Source organism: Procambarus clarkii, chromosome 7, assembly GCF_040958095.1.
Source record: "Procambarus clarkii isolate CNS0578487 chromosome 7, FALCON_Pclarkii_2.0, whole genome shotgun sequence".
In the NCBI taxonomy this organism is placed as follows: domain Eukaryota; kingdom Metazoa; phylum Arthropoda; class Malacostraca; order Decapoda; family Cambaridae; genus Procambarus; species Procambarus clarkii.
The window spans coordinates 20,038,586-20,053,136 of NC_091156.1; the positions used below are offsets into that span (position 1 = coordinate 20,038,586).

General features: G+C 50.5%; 1 long non-coding RNA gene across 1 annotated transcript in view; it reads left to right on the forward strand.

Annotated features, from left to right (window-relative positions):
- Window positions 1–14,551, forward strand: part of LOC138357261 (uncharacterized) — a 591,549-nt gene that overhangs the window by 12,769 nt on the left and 564,229 nt on the right. The window lies entirely within an intron of this gene.

The window sequence follows — 14,551 nt, forward strand, 5'->3', positions numbered from 1 at the left end:
ATGTATAATAAGCGGCAACAAACAAAGGTTTCAAATAATAGTTAAAACAAAAACATAAGAGTCCACGGGCCAGATTCACGAAGCAGTTACGCAAGCACTTACGAAAATGTACATCTTTCCTCAATCTTTGGCGGCTTTGTTTACAATTATTAAACAGTTAAGGAGCTCCGAAGCACCAGAAGGCTGTTTATAACAATAACAACAGTTGATTGGCAAGTTTTCATGCTTGTAAACTGTTTAATAAATGTAACCAAAGCCGTCAAAGATTGAAGAAAGATGTACACGTTCGTAAGTGCTTGCGTTAATCTGGCCCCAGTGTGCTAGATAGCCATCTCGTCATCAGACAGAATGATGCGTCCTGTTACGCAGCGGAACACGAACAAAGAACACTCCTGCAGGCCTATTAACCCATACTTTGCAGCTTCTGTTCATATCTACAAAAATTCATTCAGATATGTCTTAACTTAAGCTTGAAACAATCGAGTGATCCCACATGTATTAAGTTACCAGGTAATCTGTTGCATTGATCAACGGGAATCAGAAGTAACATTAATGGCAGAACAAAGAAAGAAAAAATAGGTTTTGGCAGAGGAAAATAATTTAGTAACCCCGAACCATTAAATATCAGGGTGTAACAGCACAACCCGTCCTCTTAAAAATAACGTCGTTTTTCGATGGTATGCGCGCTATGGCCAAAAATGGACGTAATTTGAAATGAAATCGACTCACAAAAGTGATGTACTGTTCCGTTTTCTGTTTGAGTCGTCCGGCTTACTCGGAAAGGTTAGAAGAGGAAACATTCAATTAGCATTTTCATAACAATTTGAAACTTTGAAAATTTCCTGCCAACCTAACCTATCAGAGGACCCTTAACTTACTGTTGTTGAAAAAACATCCCAAATTTTTATTTTATTTTTTTCATTTTCAAATTACGTCCACTTTCGGCCGTACGGCCAAAAGCGACGTTACTTTTAAGAGGACAGGTCGATAGCAAGCTGCCAGTTTGTGGAATACTATCAAAATGTCTGACGACGCCATGTTAGATTACACCAAGTTTCTGCACACGGTAGTGAGAGTCAAAAATGTGTAGCTTAAAATAAATGTGATCTGTTAGGGTTGAGGAGAAGCGGACAGATCTGGCGGCAAATGGTAACACTAGGATAAGAATTATTATGGCGCTAAATATAAGCTATCTGGTTACGGATCAGAGAATACGTCGTGTGGCACTCTTGTTGGCGTGCCAAATTCACCCCCCCCCCTCCTCTCCACACACGTACACGCGCGCGGAGTTGATATCACACCTAACCTGTCTCCTGAAGTCTACATAAAAAGAATTACATCGGCATACGCGAGGCTGGCTAACATCAGAACAGCCTTCAGGAACCTGTGTAAAGGAATTATTCAGAACTTTGTATACCACATATGTAAGACCAATCCTGGAGCATGCGGCCCCAGCATGGTACCCGTACCTTGTCAAACCCAAGACGAAGCTGGAAAAAGTTCAGAGGTATGCTACTAGGCTAGTCCCAAAACTAAGAGGCATGAGTTACAAGGAATGGCTGCGCAAAATGCATCTCACGACACTGGAAGACAGAAGAGTAAGGGGAGACATGATCACTACCTTTAAAATTCTCAGAGGAATTGACAGGGTAGATAAGAATAAACTGTTTAACACGGGTGGTACGCGAATAAGAGGACACAGGTGGAAACCGAGTACCCAAATGAGCCACAGGGACAATAGAAAGAACTTTTTCAGTGTCAGAGTAGTTAGTAAATGGAATGCAGGCGATGAGTCACAATAACGTGGCTGAAGTATGTTGACCAGACCACACACTAGAAGTTGAAGGGACGACGACGTTTCGGTCCGTCCTGGACCATTCTCAAGTCGATTGACTTGAGAATGGTCCAGGACGGACCGAAACGTCGTCGTCCCTTCAACTTCTAGTGTGTGGTCTGGTCAACAAATGGAATGCATTAGGCAGTGATGTGGTGGAGGCTGACTCCATACACAGTTTCAAAAGTAGATATGATAAAAGCCCAGTAGGCTCAGGAATCTGTACACCAGTTGATTAACAGTTGAGAGGCGGGACCAAATTGCCAGAGCTCAACTCCCGCAAGCACAACTAGGGGAGAACACACACCGCCTCCCTCCTGCGCTGGGATAGAGGACGCTTTATATGATTTTGTGGCAAGTGCACTGTTGCCAGAGTGCCCCTAGCGTAGCCCTGCCTCCCTCCACACTGAGTGCACCTAGCGTAGCCCTGCCTCCCTCCACACTGAGTGCACCTAGCGTAGCCCTGCCTCCCTCCACACTGAGTGCACCTAGCGTAGCCCTGCCTCCCTCCACACTGAGTGCACCTAGCGTAGCCCTGCCTCCCTCCACACTGAGTGCACCTAGCGTAGCCCTGCCTCCCTCCACACTGAGTGCACCTAGCGTAGCCCTGCCTCCCTCCACACTGAGTGCACCTAGCGTAGCCCTGCCTCCCTCCACACTGAGTGCACCTAGCGTAGCCCTGCCTCCCTCCACACTGAGTGCACCTAGCGTAGCCCTGCCTCCCTCCACACTGAGTGCACCTAGCGTAGCCCTGCCTCCCTCCACACTGAGTGCACCTAGCGTAGCCCTGCCTCCCTCCACACTGAGTGCACCTAGCGTAGCCCTGCCTCCCTCCACACTGAGTGCACCTAGCGTAGCCCTGCCTCCCTCCACACTGAGTGCACCTAGCGTAGCCCTGCCTCCCTCCACACTGAGTGCGTTCTTTGGCATTTACGTCACATGTCAGTCTTTAACCGCCCTCAAATTTCCTTTAGTGTATAATACGGTAGGTAATTATTAGAAGATGGCCGAAGTTGGTATAATTGGGCTGTGTGTGTGTTTGTGTGTGTTTGTGTGTGTTTGTGTGTGTGTATGTTTGTGTGTGTGTATGTTTGTGTGTGTGTGTGTGTGTGTGTGTGTGTGTGTGTGTGTGTGTGTGTGTGTGTGTGTGTGTTTAGCGTAGATACCTAAGATGGCAGATTGAGTGTACCAAATTAGTAGATATAAGGTATTTCAAGGGTAAAAAGAAATTCTGCCAGTGTGAAAATCTGGGCATTAAATAAGTTCCATATGTTACAATTGTGTGTGTGTGGGGGGGGGGTGTCCCCCCCTCCTGGGCCTGAAATACTCTACCTGCAGCATCCTCGCTCGACTGCTATTTTTAGCGGTGGTCGAAATGGTGTTGACTTCTCCGTTACTCTCCCTAGCACTCGTTCTGGGCACCACCTTCCCGCGGTTACTTCTCGGTTGTCAGTAATCGTTTGTTGACGGACGATGCTTTATTTACTCAATATCTTTGAGTAATTTACTCAAGAAAAGCAGCATATCCATTAGTAAGGGAAATTCGGCTAAGGTTGTGTCTAGCCTTTAGCAGGTATAGGCTAAGACAGTCTAGGATAGTTTGGATATTGTGGCAAGTTTGTGTTACTTCCAGCAACAGGCAAATAAAAGGAGACATTGAGGTTGAGACATTGAGACACCTTGGATTGTCAATGAGCAATCTGAGAGCAGCAGTACACCGAGAACTTCAACAAGATCTTGTAGATCTGAGGCAAAGTAAAATCGACACCAGTTATTCCATCTATCATCATACTATCATGCAAGAGGAGCCACACATCTATGGATCATCCAATAAAATCAGCAGACTTCTAGATGTTACTGCTGCTCGGCTTAGACTCTGTTACAAGTATCTCTGGGAATTGTCATTATCTGATGATGTAGACCTGACAGGGTCAGTACTGGGGGTCACCAGGGGTCAGTACTGGGGGTCACCAGGGGTCAGTACTGGGGGTCACCACGGGTCAGTACTGGGGGTCACCATGGGTCAGTACTGGGGGTCACCATGGGTCAGTACTGGGGTCACCAGGGGTCAGTACTGGGGTCACCAGGGGTCAGTACTGGGGTCACCAGGGGTCAGTACTGGGGGTCACCAGGGGTCAGTACTGGGGTCACCAGGGTCAGTACTGGGGGTCACCAGGGGTCAGTACTGGGGGTCACCAGGGGTCAGTACTGGGGGTCACCAGGGGTCAGTACTGGGGGTCACCAGGGGTCAGTACTGGGGGTCACCAGGGGTCAGTACTGGGGGTCACCAGGGGTCAGTACTGGGGGTCACCAGGGGTCAGTACTGGGGGTCACCAGGGGTCAGTACTGGGGGTCACCAGGGGTCAGTACTGGGGGTCACCAGGGGTCAGTACTGGGGGGTCACCAGGGTCAGTACTGGGGTCACCAGGGTCAGTACTGGGGGTCACCAGGGTCAGTACTGGGGGTCACCAGGGTCAGTACTGGGGGTCACCAGGGTCAGTACTGGGGTCACCAGGGTCAGTACTGGGGTCACCAGGGGTCAGTACTGGGGGTCACCAGGGTCAGTACTGGGGGTCACCAGGGTCAGTACTGGGGGTCACCAGGGTCAGTACTGTGGGGTCAACAGGGGTCATTACTGTGGGGTCAACAGGGGTCATTACTGTGGGGTCAACAGGGGTCAGTACTGTGGGGTCAACAGGGGTCAGTACTGTGGGGTCAACAGGGGTCGGTACTGTGGGGTCACCAGGGGTCAGTACTTAAGAGAAGTTCCGGATCAGCCGGGCTGTGGTGGGTATGTGGGCCTGCGGGCCGCTCCAAGCAAGAGCCTGGTGGACCAAACTCACGAGGCAAGCCTGGTCTCGGGCCGGGCTTGGGGAGTAGAGCTCCTCCCAGAACCCCATCAAGTAGGTAACAAGGGTAGAAGCCAAATGTGACGGGGAGACATTACCAGGTGAACTGCATAAAAATCCAAGAGATGGTTCCTGGAGTTGTTGCTAGAGCTCGAGCAAGTACAAAGTAATGGAACCGGATACGAGGAGCACGAGACAACATAAGGTACCGTATGGAAGGGGAAATCCTCATGGAATCGAAAAAAAACATGGGGAGAAAGGGTCATATTACACCTAACCTTTCTCCAAAAGCGCACATCAAACTGAAAACATTAGCTGCTCACTGAAGGTTGGCTAATATAAGAACTACCTATAACACTCTGAAGAGTGGCGTAAGATCTTTTATACCATTTGTGTCAGTCCAAGTCTGGAATACGAGGCACCGGCGTGGAGTCCTGGAGTCCTATCTCGGTAAGCACACACCGGAGCTGGAGGACACCCGAGGGGTGTGCATCAAGACGTGAGAGGTACGAGTTACGACCAAACACTAATGGGATTAAACTCGTGTCATAGAGAAGAAACGGGAGAGGTAAGATTACCTCGTGCCTTGTACACAGGGTAATGGTTAGGACAAACAAGGACAGACTATTAGCAAGGGTATTACATGAACATCGGGGTACAGATGGAGTCAAAGTAGCCAAAAGAGAGACATTTTAAACGTATTATTTAGTTGAGGATAGTTAGCGCATTGTTGTCCAATTCTTAAGAAAAGAAGTGGGAGCAAACGCCTTACACATCTTTATATATAATAACCCAATAGGCTTTGGCAACTATGCACCAGTCGATTAAGTGTTGAGAGGCGGGACCCAAGTGCAGTAGCTCATCCCCTACAAATACAACTAGGCAAGTATCAGGACTCGTGCCCCCATATATTCCCTGGAAGAACTCAAGAGAAACTTTCCATCGTCACTATACCAGCTGCGACCAACCGGGCTGTGGTGGATATGTGGACCTGCGGGCCGCTCCAAGCAACAGCCTGGTGGACCAAACTCTCACAAGTCAAGCGGGTGAGAGTTGGGGAGTTTTCTACTCTCCAAGCCCTCGGGGCGGGCTTGGGGAGTAGAAAAACTCCCAGAACCCCATCAAGCAGGTATCAACCAGACACATCTCGAGTCCCACTCAAAGAATAGAGGACCATTCGACGGGAGTGTGTACCGAGCCTCGAACAACACACGGATGTGCCTTTGTCTCCTGAGTCGTAAAGTCCAGGAGTTCGTCGTCTTGAGGGAATTGGCTGCTATCTGGACCATGCTGGCATACACCTAAGGTTACACGGGCCTGTGTAGGAGCCAGCTGGTGTTCTGGGGTGAGATTCACGAAAGCACTTACGCAAGCACTTACGAACGTGAACGTCTTTCCTCAATCTTTGACGGCTTTGGTTACATTTATTAATCCGTTTGCAAGCATGAAAACTTCCCATTCAACTGCTGTTATTGTTATAAACAGCCTCCTGGTGCTTCGGAGCTCATTAACTGTTTAATAATTGGAAACAAAGCCGCCAAAGATTGACAAAAGATGTACAGGTTCGTAAGTGCTTGCGTAACTGCTTTCGTGAATCTGGCCCCTGGTCTCCAGGTGAATGTCAGTGTACTCCACAATATTCCATCCTCGCGGTGGCCATTACTTTTTGGAATGTAGCTGCAGGATTTAGGTTATTTAGTCCTACTTAAACCGTTTTCATATGTCCCTCACTTGAACTTTTCTGAAGTGAATGTTTAAGGCTTAGTAGCGTGTTTTTTTTGTGGGGGGGGGGGGGGGGAATCATTTTAAAATTTATGTGGCACTCAAAATTAATTTGCACTTGGACTGTCTCGTCATAAAGGCTAAATTTGCGTATAATTTGTTTTAGCTTTTTGGGCCTTTTGTGTAACTATAATTAAGGGACATAATGTGTACATTTTGGGGGGTATGATGATGTCATTATCAACACTTTCAATAGGCATAAATAGCTTTAGAAATTGTGCATTCAGCTGTACCCGAGTAATGTCATATGCAAATTTTCAGTCTTGTATCCCACGAATAGCAGTTTTAATATATATATATTTTTTAAGTTGTTGATATGCTTTTATATTTGGTTTGTATTTTGGTTAGGCCTAGTCTAGGCCTAGACTAGGTTAGGCCTAGTCTAGCGTAAATTCTCCAGCGGATACATCTAGTACTGGGAGAATTATGAACTGTGGAATCGATGCAGTGGGGGACATAATCACAACATACAAGATAGTAAGGAGGGAAGAAGAGACAACGTGGACAACTACCGGTCATTTAAATTAAAAGAAATTAAGACGAGAACATAAATGGAAGCTTAAACACAGTAATCGGTAAGGGACTACTCGTTCCTTGTACGGAGGTTATCTTGAGGTTATCTTGAGATGATTTCGGGGCTTTTTAGTGTCCCCGCGGCCCGGTCCTCGACCAGGCCTCCACCCCCAGGAAGCAGCCCGTGACAGCTGACTAACTCCCAGGTACCTATTTACTGCTAGGTAACAGGGGCATTCAGGGTGAAAGAAACTTTGCCCATTTGTTTCTGCCTCGTGCGGGAATCGAACCCGCGCCACAGAATTAAGAGTCCTGCGCGCTATCCACCAGGCTACCAGGCCCCTGGCGGTCAATGTTATGGTCTGGGAGCATGGCCGTAACCATGTTATTGGGTAGACTACTGTAATTTACATAGACCACCAGAGATTACAGCACTTTATCTTAGTAACAATAATGAAGTACTGTGTGGAAATCAATTTGTAGGCATATGTAGTGTTGTCGAAGATGAAATAATGTTGTGAATAGGGCTGTAAGGAGATTATGTATTAATTAGGCTGTTATTAATTGTTTAATTAATGCCATATTGTATGGTAATTTACCTGTATATTACCTACATTATACGGTATAAATTTACCAATGTGTAGTATCACATTGACTTATGTGTGGGGAGGCCGGGCAAAAGCTATGACCTATCTATCTCGAAGTTACTTTGAGATGATTTCGGGGCTTAGCGTCCCCGCGGCCCGGTCCTCGACCAGGCCTCCTTTTTGTTACACCCCCCCCCCCCCCACACACACACAGGAAGCAGCCCGTAGCAGCTGTCTAACTCTCCGGTAACTATTTACTGCTAGGCGAACAGATGCATCAGGGTGAAAGAAACTCTGCCCATTTGTTTCCGCCTCCACCGGGGATCTAACCCGGAACCTTAGGACTACGAATACCGAGCGCTGTCCACTGGGCTGTCAGGCCCCTGTTTGCCATTATTTATTCAGTATTCCCCTATTATTGTCATTACTCAGCATGCCATTATTTGCTGATACTTCTGTCCCCAAGATTAAAAGTTTTTGTGTAAATTTGTAAGTGACAGGAAGGCGAGAACAGTTGTAACTAATCAGATTAAGATAGAAATTAGTGTGTGTAGAGACACAGCTGGGGAGCCAGGGGCCAGATTCACGAAAGCACTTACGCAAGCACTTACGAACCTGTACATCTTTTCTCAATCTTTGGCGGCTTTGTTTCCAATTATTAAACAGTTAATGAGCTCCGAAGCACCAGGAGGCTGTTTATAACAATAACAACAGTTGATGGGGAAGTTTTCATGCTTGTAAACTGTTTAATAAATGTAACCAAAGCCGTCAAAGATTGAGGAAAGATGTACTCGTTCGTAAGTACTTGCGTAAGTGCTTTCGTGAATCTGGTCCCAGGTCCCTAGCCTGGTGTAAACCTGAGAGAGAGGGTTGCACAACAGCTGGACGGGTGTACAGGAGAAATTTTCTGGTACAGTTTTGTAAAAGTTAATGCAAATTAGCCAGTGTAGTTTGTACTGTTTTGTCTTTATATAGTTGCTAGTTTATAGCATTCTTATTGGCTTAATCCCCTCGTCTCTAGATCATCTTGTAAACACACACCTTAATTTACTGTAAATTTATTCACTATCGGACTGAATTGGGGGTGTGGCTCGGTCTTAAAGGAACATTCGGACTTTAAGTAACCTAAGAAGCCGTAACAGTCAACACGTGGAATGCACTGAAATAAGGTGTGGAAGCCTCCGCCATCCAGATTCAACAAAGCATTTAAACGTTGGATAGTTAAATTGGAAGACGAAGCCCCACTTCCTGAGTCACCCACTGCTTGGGATCACACCAGGAGCCAGATTCACGAAGCAGTTACGCAAGTACTTACGAACGTGAACATCTTTCCTCAAACTTTGACGGCTTTGGTTACATTTATTAAACAGTTTACAAGGATGAAAACTTCCCAATAAACTGTTGTTATTGTTATAAACAGCCTCCTTGTGCTTCGGAGCTCATTAACCGTTTAATAATTGTAAACAGAGGCGCCAAAGATTGAGGAAAGATGTACAGGTTCGTAAGTGCTTGCGTAACTGCTTCGGGAATCTGGCCCCAGGTCACTAGGCCACAGCCATCTCTGGGCACGGCAGGATAGCCAGATCTCACCCTAAGCTATCGTCTATATTATTCTAACCAACCGCCTTAACCTGATCTAGGCTTAAACTAAGGTCCATATGGGTCGTTAACATCCGACGTTCCCAAGTTACAGCCCCGCTCCTGTGCCAGGTAAGTCCACAACGGGCTCACCATAGCCCGTGCTACTTGGAACTTTTTGTTCCAAGTAGAGAATCTTAAAAAACAACTACTGACGTTCCTGGTAGTCAGAGTTTACTTGTAAGAGAGGGCCACAGCTGGCTCTGGGTTTCGTCTGGGTTTGGGCGGCTAGTGGGTCCGGGGTAAAGGTGGGTGTGGCAATAGTGGGAATTGTTCGGAGGTAGAAAGTTAGTTTAGTTCATTTATTATGCACCCCATACCCATCATGTAGGCGGTAGTGGAAAGGGTTACAGAGGCACATAATGGGCTCAGGGACTGAACTCCACAAGTCATTTAGCTAAGCAAGTTAAAAGTTACAGGAGCCGGTGGCTGAGCGGACAGAACACTGGACGCATGATCGTGGGGTCCCGGGTTCGATCCCGGGCGCCGGCGAGAAACAATGGACAGAGTTTCTTTCACCCTGATGTCCCTGTTACCTAGCAGTAAATAGGTACCTGGGAGTTAGACAGCTGTCACGGGCTGCTTCCTTGGGGTGGAGGCCTGGTCGAGGACCAGCCCCGAAATCATCTCAAGATAACAAGCTTGATGAGCTAGTTACAAAATTCAGTATAAGTCGCCACATCAACAATGGGTTCGAGATCGACTACAAGTACAGTTTCTAAATTAAGTAACTAACATATGTGGAGAGATAGTGTCAAAATTGATATGTTTGTCCTGCACACCGCCCCCCATCCAGTGGGCAGCGGTGGATAGGTTACAATCACTTAGTTACTACCTACAGTTTGCAAACTGGGGATATTTGGCTAAGACTTCTGGTAGCAGATCATTTTGAATGAAATATTTACACATCGTTGGAACATTGGTTATAGAATTGTCTCTAAATTTACGTATCTTTTCGCGCCCAGCACCTGACAGCTGGGTTGACAGCGCTTCGGATTCGTGGTCCTGAGGTTCCGGGTTCAATCCTCGGTGGAGGCGGAGACAAATGATCAAAATGTTTCTTTCACCCTGATGTCACTGTTACCTAGCAGTAAATAGGTACCTGGGAGTTAGACAGCTGCTACGGGCTGTTTCCTGGGGGTGGAGGCCTGGTCGAGGACCGGGCCGCGGGGACACTAAGCCCCGAAATCATCTCAAGATAACCTCTCAAGATAGATCACATAGTGACGGAGGGTGTGCGAATAATTTTGTTGACACAGTTTACATTTGGTCAGGTCTACGTCAGCAGATAATGACAATTCCCAGAGATACTTGTAACAGAGTCTAAGCCGAGCAGTAGTAACATCTAGAAGTCTGCGCTGAAAGTAGGGACTGGCGGATGTGAGTCAGGGCTGTGCCGCCTCCCACCGCCCCTCCTGCTCTCCGCCTCCCTCCCCATGCACACGGTATCCCCCCCCCCCCCTCCCTTTTCCCAGGCAACAGACCCCCCCCCCCTCCCAGCTCTGCCCAACTCTCACTCTCACTTTCGGCTGACCTTGCATCACACGGTCAGCGCGAGAAATGTCTGGTACCTTAACCGGGGAGCAATTGTGAACCAGGCGAGATGTAGCCTGCTGGGTTATGTCCGTCTCTCTCTCCAACATTTCGTCCGTCAGTCGCTCTCCCAACCTTTCCTCACCACAGGAAATAAATTGAGAGAGTGTGTGGGCTATTATTTCTAACTCTTTACTTAAGTCTTTGATCTTGAAAGCAGGCAACCTGTATACAAGTCTTGCTTGCACTGTGTTTTCTGAAGCTGAGCTGAGACTCTTTAGCGAGTGGAAATGTTTTCTAACGTCGTCACCTTCCTTCATGCTGGTGGGCCCTTCCTCCCGTGCCCCCCTCCTCCTCTGCCTCCTTCTCCCCACCTCTATGGTAAAGTCATTGTGTGCCCCCACCCCACCCTGCATCACCAACGTTGCCATTTCCCCCCACCCCTATCCGATGCTCCCACCCCATCCTTCCCCTCCCCATCCTTCCCCTCCCCATCCCTCCCCTCCCCATCCCTCCCCTCCCAATCCCTCACCTCCCCATCCCTCCCCTCCCCATCCCTCCCCTCCCCATCCCTCCCCTCCCCATCCCTCCCCTCCCCATCCCACCCCTCCCCATCCCACCCTTCGTCCCACCTGCATGACGAAGACATTGTGGGTAGCTTACAGTGGCTCCTCGCCACGGCCTCCACAATCTTCCCTTTAGCTTGTAAATGAGTAACAATTTCAGATGTTTGCAATGTAAATAGTTCACTAATCTTTTTCAATTGACAATGAGGACGATATTTGTCTGTGAAGCTGCGGTCATATTTCTTAATATGAAGCAGAGAAGGGCGAGGCTACACTGGTGGCATCCTTCCTGAGAGAGACTGTAACCCACCTTGAGACACTTCCAGATACACTAACGTGCTACACAAGTTTAAGTGCGAGTGGTGTGGGACTGTACCAAATTCTTCCGGACAGTCGAGGAATATGCAGTCTGCCAATCCGTCTCTCACTTGCTTGATCTGTCATCTTGTTGAAGAACTCCAGCAAGTTTGTCACGCAGGATTTTCCGGTACTGAAAGTGTTGGTGCCTTGAGACACCATTTGTTCTTGAAGTTCTACTAGCCTGCTTCTGATCACTCTCTCTACCACCTTACAAGGGATACTTGTTATTTATAAGTGTGTGTCGTGTGTGTTATATGTGTATAATTCATATATGTAATACCATTAAAATAGTTGAAATAGGAGTAATGTTTCATCCTCGTGGCCGACTCGGAAACGAATTTGGTTTTTGAGTTTCAAAAACTGACTTATACTTAAATAATGTTACATTCATTTGAAATTTCTTCCTTAAGTTTAAATGAATTCTTCCATATTCGTGTTGTGACCTGGGGGGGGGGGGGGGAGGGGGAGGGAATACTCCCCGTGTATAGTGACCTCTGGGTGGGAGAATACTCCCCGTGTATAGTGACCTCTGGGCGGGAGAATACTCCCCGTGTATAGTGACCTCTGGGCGGGAGAATACTCCCCGTGTATAGTGACCTCTGGGCGGGAGAATACTCCCCGTGTATAGTGACCTCTGGGTGGGAGAATACTCCGTGTATAGTGACCTCTGGGCGGGAGAATACTCCGTGTATAGTGACCTCTGGGTGGGTGAATACTCCCCGTGTATAGTGACCTCTGGGTGGGTGAATACTCCCCGTGTATAGTGACCTCTGGGTGGGTGAATACTCCCCGTGTATAGTGACCTCTGGGTGGGAGAATACTCCCCGTGTATAGTGACCTCTGGGCGGGAGAATACTCCGTGTATAGTGACCTCTGGGTGGGTGAATACTCCCCGTGTATAGTGACCTCTGGGTGGGAGAATACTCACCGTGTATAGTGATCTCTGGGCGGGAGAATACTCCGTGTATAGTGACCTCTGGGTGGGTGAATACTCCCCGTGTATAGTGACCTCTGGGTGGGAGAATACTCCCCGTGTATAGTGACCTCTGGGTGGGTGAATACTCCCCGTGTATAGTGACCTCTGGGTGGGAGAATACTCACCGTGTATAGTGACCTCTGGGCGGGAGAATACTCCGTGTATAGTGACCTCTGGGCGGGAGAATACTCCCCGTGTATAGTGACCTCTGGGTGGGAGAATACTCCCCGTGTATAGTGACCTCTGGGCGGGAGAATACTCACCGTGTATAGTGACCTCTGGGCGGGAGAATACTCACCGTGAATAGTGACCTCTGGGTGGGAGAATACTCCGTGTATAGTGACCTCTGGGCGGGAGAATACTCCCCGTGTATAGTGACCTCTGGGTGGGTGAATACTCCCCGTGTATAGTGACCTCTGGGTGGGAGAATACTCACCGTGTATAGTGATCTCTGGGTGGGAGAATACTCCCCGTGTATAGTGACCTCTGGGTGGGTGAATACTCCCCGTGTATAGTGACCTCTGGGTGGGAGAATACTCACCGTGTATAGTGATCTCTGGGCGGGAGAATACTCCGTGTATAGTGACCTCTGGGCGGGAGAATACTCCCCGTGTATAGTGATCTCTGGGTGGGAGAATACTCCCCGTGTATAGTGACCTCTGGGCGGGAGAATACTCACCGTGTATAGTGACCTCTGGGCGGGAGAATACTCACCGTGAATAGTGATCTCTGGGTGGGAGAATACTCACCGTGTATAGTGACCTCTGGGTGGGAGAATACTCCCCGTGTATAGTGACCTCTGGGCGGGAGAAACACTGACAGATCAAATTCCAGCGTTGAGTGCAAGAGCCGTGAATCAATAGGTCCATTTCCTCGTGTGTCACCGACTGGGGCTTAATTTAGCTGCATTTCTAGTGTTATCGACCCAACTGCCTTCCCTGACACGCAAGGGCCGTTCCCCATGACACGAACTGGCGTGGCGGGCCGCCCTGGGTGCGTGCCTGCGGCGTGGCGGGCCGCCCTGGGTGCGTGCCAGCGGCGTGGCGGGCCGCCCTGGGTGCGTGCCAGCGGCGTGGCGGGCCGCCCTGGGTGCGTGGCAGCGGCGTGGCGGGCCGCCCTGGGTGCGTGGCAGCGGCGTGGCGGGCCGCCCTGGGTGCGTGGCAGCGGCGTGGCGGGCCGCCCTGGGTGCGTGGCAGCGGCGTGGCGGGCCGCCCTGGGTGCGTGGCAGCGGCGTGGCGGGCCGCCCTGGGTGCGTGGCAGCGGCGTGGCGGGCCGCCCTGGGTGCGTGGCAGCGGCGTGGCGGGCCGCCCTGGGTGCGTGGCAGCGGCGTGGCGGGCCGCCCTGGGTGCGTGGCAGCGGCGTGGCGGGCCGCCCTGGGTGCGTGGCAGCGGCGTGGCGGGCCGCCCTGGGTGCGTGGCAGCGGCGTGGCGGGCCGCCCTGGGTGCGTGGCAGCGGCGTGGCGGGCCGCCCTGGGTGCGTGGCAGCGGCGTGGCGGGCCGCCCTGGGTGCGTGGCAGCGGCGTGGCGGGCCGCCCTGGGTGCGTGGCAGCGGCGTGGCGGGCCGCCCTGGGTGCGTGGCAGCGGCGTGGCGGGCCGCCCTGGGTGCGTGGCAGCGGCGTGGCGGGCCGCCCTGGGTGCGTGGCAGCGGCGTGGCGGGCCGCCCTGGGTGCGTGGCAGCGGCGTGGCGGGCCGCCCTGGGTGCGTGGCAGCGGCGTGGCGGGCCGCCCTGGGTGCGTGGCAGCGGCGTGGCGGGCCGCCCTGGGTGCGTGGCAGCGGCGTGGCGGGCCGCCCTGGGTGCGTGGCAGCGGCGTGGCGGGCCGCCCTGGGTGCGTGGCAGCGGCGTGGCGGGCCGCCCTGGGTGCGTGGCAGCGGCGTGGCGGGCCGCCCTGGGTGCGTGGCAGCGGCGTGGCGGGC